Here is a 5,718-nt window from a genome sequence, read left to right on the forward strand (position 1 = left end):
AAGGGGAAACCGTTTTAAAGGTCAGTGGATTGCGCATCCTGTTGCGCACAATTTTGGTTTATGGGTGTTTCAAATCTATTGATTTGAAATTTTACCGTAATACACCGAAGACGCGACCCATCAGACAATACAATGATTTTCAACGAAAATAATAGGTTACCTAATCATGCGTTTTATCCATGGAAAATGTTTCCTTTTGCCTGAGCTATTTAATCATAGCAGGCCTATAATGTGTCCCCTGGAATATTGAATTCTCACTGTAATAAGACAAAAATAAATAATTGTATGGATTGATCTGAATCTATCATTTTGTTTATAATACATGTTGGGGAACAGTCCATATGAAAAACACAAACAAGTCGATGGAAATGTAATAGACACACAGTAGATCCATCCATCCAGCCAGCCAGGGAGGGAGGGTTGTCAGAAGGGCATGGGCCTTCATGTTTTTACTTTACAGACTCATTCCTTCTCTGAGGAGCAGATCATGTTGATCTTGCAGGGAGGGGGAGCCAGCTGTAAAGACTCCATATCAAAGCCTTGCCCCTGTAGGCTGCACATAGCCCTCTGGGATATCTTACCAACCTGCAACATTTCATCATGTCCCATAGCTAAAAATTATTGTTGCCCTCATGACTTACAAATCAAATCACAACAAATTGTATTTGTCACATGCTTCAGTGTAGACTAACAGTGAAATGCTTACTTAAATGACCAAGAACGCAGAGAGCAAGAAAATAGAGAAACAATAGAAAAGTAAAATATGTAACAATAAAAGTAATAATAAATACACAATGAGTAATGATAACTTGGCAGTGAACACGGGGCACCAGGACCGAGGCTATGTGCAGGGGTACGAGGTCATGGAGGTAGATATGTGCAGGGGTACGAGGTCATGGAGGTAGATATGTGCAGGGGTACGAGGTCATGGAGGTAGATATGTGCATGGGTACGAGGTCATGGAGGTAGATATGTGCAGGGGTACGAGGTCATGGAGGTAGATATGTGCAGGGGTACGAGGTCATGGAGGTAGATATGTACAGGGGTACGAGGTCATGGAGGTAGATATGTACAGGGGTACGAGGTCATGGAGGTAGATATGTACAGGGGTACGAGGTCATGGAGGTAGATATGTACAGGGGTACGAGGTCATGGAGGTAGATATGTACAGGGGTACGAGGTCATGGAGGTAGATATGTACAGGGGTACGAGGTCATGGAGGTAGATATGTACAGGGGATATGTACGAGGGTCATGGAGGTAGATATGTACAGGGGTACGAGGTCATGGAGGTAGATATGTACAGGGGTACGAGGTCATGGAGGTAGATATGTACAGGGGTACGAGGTCATGGAGGTAGATATGTACAGGGGTACGAGGTCATGGAGGTAGATATGTACAGGGGTACGAGGTCATGGAGGTAGATATGTACAGGGGTACGAGGTCATGGAGGTAGATATGTACAGGGGTACGAGGTCATGGAGGTAGATATGTACAGGGGTACGAGGTCATGGAAGTAGATATGTACAGGGGTACGAGGTCATGGAAGTAGATATGTACATATAACTAGGAATAAAGTGACAGATGATAAACAGTAGAAGCAGCGTACGTGATGAGTCAAAAACATTAGTGGCTGTTAGTTTACAATCACGTTTCCCAAAGCTGACATCGGTTAAAGTACAAAACTACAAGAGGTTAAAACAGACACGACTCTGAAAGTTGGCCCTCTTACAAAAATAACTTTCCCTGCAATTAACATTCAATCATTTCAACAGTGATCAAAGATATTTTATCTCATTGATGACTCAAGACACAACGCTGAAAGTTGCCCGCCTTACAAAATACCTATATTATCTCAATCAACAATTACATTATTTCAACTTTGAACAATAGAGACAGAACATTTCTCGCAAAATAGAAGACAAAAAAACATAAAAACAAAAGTCTACAGAACAATGTATTTCAGTGTCGTTCTTTACTCCGACACACCAGCTGTCTTCTTCACAACCAGGCAATGAGTTCACTGAAACACTGAGTCTATTTTTGGACTTGGTCTCTGTCAAGTTTATACTAAGCATAGATGTGGTACCTCTACAGTACTAAAGGCCAGACCATAGATGTGGTACCTCTACAGTACTAAAGGCCAGACCATAGATGTGGTACCTCTACAGTACTAAAGGCCAGACCATAGATGTTGTACCTCTACAGTACTAAAGGCCAGACCATAGATGTGGTACCTCTACAGTACTAAAGGCCAGACCATAGATGTGGTACCTCTACAGTACTAAAGGCCAGACCATAGATGTTGTACCTCTACAGTACTAAAGGCCAGACCATAGATGTGGTACCTCTACAATACTAAAGGCCAGACCATAGATGTTGTACCTCTACAGTACTAAAGGCCAGACCATAGATGTGTCACCTCTACAGTACTAAAGGCCAGACCATAGATGTGGTACCTCTACAGTACTAAAGGCCAGACCATAGATGTTGTACCTCTACAGTACTAAAGGCCAGACCATAGATGTGGTACCTCTACAGTACTAAAGGCCAGACCATAGATGTTGTACCTCTACAGTACTAAAGGCCAGACCATAGATGTGGTACCTCTACAGTACTAGGGCCAGACCATAGATGTTGTACCTCTACAGTACTAAAGGCCAGACCATAGATGTGGTACCTCTACAGTACTAAAGGCCAGACCATAGATGTGTCACCTCTACAGTACTAAAGGCCAGACCATAGATGTGTCACCTCTACAGTACTAAAGGCCAGACCATAGATGTGTCACCTCTACAGTACTAAAGGCCAGACCATAGATGTGTCACCTCTACAGTACTAAAGGCCAGACCATAGATGTGGTACCTCTACAATACTAAAGACCAGACCATCCGTGGAATCCCAAACACTGTCATTTTTTTTGGGTCAAAACCCTGTCTATTTATATATAGGTTAGTGAGCTCTAATCCCACATGAAAATATAGAGCAGTTGTTCATTGAGAACTGTGTGTGAACAGTGAAACTTTCCATAGCAGTAGCAGCTGCAGTGTCTCAGTTACCGCTGGACCTATAGGCCCAGTACACACTCTGGTTATACAACTGATCTGCAACACATTTGTAACAATAGTTGTGACATAACTGATCATTTTTTTGTGATACAACAGAGAGTTTTGTCTACCTAAAAATGTTTACACAACCATTGTGTGGTGTCTCCACAGTGCTTGTGTGATTATTTTTGTGCAGAAAACCCCCCAAATGTGTTTCAGATCAGTTGCACAACGTAAGTGTATACGGGGCCATGTAATTCCCTTGGTCGCAATCAGAGTGACAAGCTGTCGGATGCAATGTCGAGTTTGCAATGCTTTCTACAGGATAAACAATATGTCAATGTAAACAATATGTCTTTGTGTAAGAGTTTATATGATACACTTGAACTGCACTGTTGGTTAAGGGCTTGTAAAGTAATGCATTTCACGGTAAAGTCTACACTTGTTGTATTCGGCGCATGTGACTAATAAAGTGTGATTTGATATGTGAGACTGCATATCCACCATGTATGAACAGTCATTAGGGTTTAAAATCCCCTATTCACAAATACAATGAATTCAATAGTTTTACACCAAATATTTTGATTTTTTTGAAGTAGTCTACTGTAGCCTAATAGACATTGTCTTCGAAGTGATCAGCAGTATAGTGTATGATTATAGGACTTGGTATTTGGAAAAGCATGCCTCAGCCCTAGAATAAACAGAGTGTGATTGTGGGGATATAAAGGGAAAGGCATGCCCCAGCCCTAGAATAAACAGAGTGTGATTGTGGGGACAAAAAGGGAAAAGCATGCCTCAGCCCTAGAATAAACAGAGTGTGATTGTCAAGGCATAAAGGGAAAGGCATGCCCCAGCCCTAGAATAAACAGAGTGTGATTGTGGGGACATAAAGGGAAAAGCATGCCTCAGCCCTAGAATAAACAGAGTGTGATTGTGGGGATATAAAGGGAAAGGCATGCCCCAGCCCTAGAATAAACAGAGTGTGATTGTGGGGACATAAAGGGAAAGGCATGCCCCAGCCCTAGAATAAACAGAGTGTGATTGTGGGGACATAAAGGGAAAAGCATGCCTCAGCCCTAGAATAAACAGAGTGTGATTGTGGGGACATAAAGGGAAAAGCATGCCTCAGCCCTAGAATAAACAGAGTGTGATTGTGGGGATATAAAGGGAAAGGCATGCCCCAGCCCTAGAATAAACAGAGTGTGATTGTGGGGACATAAAGGGAAAGGCATGCCCCAGCCCTAGAATAAACAGAGTGTGATTGTGGGGATATAAAGGGAAAGGCATGCCCCAGCCCTAGAATAAACAGAGTGTGATTGTGGAGATATAAAGGGAAAGGCATGCCCCAGCCCTAGAATAAACAGAGTGTGATTGTGGGGATATAAAGGGAAAGGCATGCCCCAGCCCTAGAATAAACAGAGTGTGATTGTGAGGATATAAAGGGAAAGGCATGCCCCAGCCCTAGAATAAACAGAGTGTGATTGTGAGGATATAAAGGGAAAGGCATGCCCCAGCCCTAGAATAAACAGAGTGTGATTGTGGGGATATAAAGGGAAAGGCATGCCTCAGCCCTAGAATAAACAGAGTGTGATTGTGGAGATATAAAGGGAAAGGCATGCCCCAGCCCTAGAATAAACAGAGTGTGATTGTGGGGATATAAAGGGAAAGGCATGCCCCAGCCCTAGAATAAACAGAGTGTGATTGTGAGGATATAAAGGGAAAGGCATGCCCCAGCCCTAGAATAAACAGAGTGTGATTGTGGGGACATAAAGGGAAAAGCATGCCTCAGCCCTAGAATAAACAGAGTGTGATTGTGGGGACATAAAGGGAAAGGCATGCCCCAGCCCTAGAATAAACAGAGTGTGATTGTGAGGATATAAAGGGAAAGGCATGCCCCAGCCCTAGAATAAACAGAGTGTGATTGTGAGGATATAAAGGGAAAGGCATGCCCCAGCCCTAGAATAAACAGAGTGTGATTGTGGTGATATAAAGGGAAAGGCATGCCCCAGCCCTAGAATAAACAGAGTGTGATTGTGAGGATATAAAGGGAAAGGCATGCCCCAGCCCTAGAATAAACAGAGTGTGATTGTCAAGGCATAAAGGGAAAGGCATGCCCCAGCCCTAGAATAAACAGAGTGTGATTGTGAGGATATAAAGGGAAAGGCATGCCCCAGCCCTAGAATAAACAGAGTGTGATTGTGGGGATATAAAGGGAAAGGCATGCCCCAGCCCTAGAATAAACAGAGTGTGATTGTGAGGATATAAAGGGAAAGGCATGCCCCAGCCCTAGAATAAACAGAGTGTGATTGTCAAGGCATAAAGGGAAAGGCATGCCTCAGACCTAGAATAAACAGAGTGTGATTGTGAGGATATAAAGGGAAAGGCATGCCCCAGCCCTAGAATAAACAGAGTGTGATTGTGGGGATATAAAGGGAAAGGCATGCCTCAGCCCTAGAATAAACAGTGTGATTGTGGGGATATAAAGGGAAAGGCATGCCCCAGCCCTAGAATAAACAGAGTGTGACTGTGAGGATATAAAGGGAAAAGCATGCCCCAGCCCTAGAATAAACAGAGTGTGATTGTGGGGATATAAAGGGAAAGGCATGCCCCAGCCCTAGAATAAACAGAGTGTGATTGTGGGGACATAAAGGGAAAGGCATGCCCCAGCCCTA

This window comes from Oncorhynchus keta, chromosome 4, assembly GCF_023373465.1.
Source record: "Oncorhynchus keta strain PuntledgeMale-10-30-2019 chromosome 4, Oket_V2, whole genome shotgun sequence".
NCBI lineage: Eukaryota > Metazoa > Chordata > Actinopteri > Salmoniformes > Salmonidae > Oncorhynchus > Oncorhynchus keta.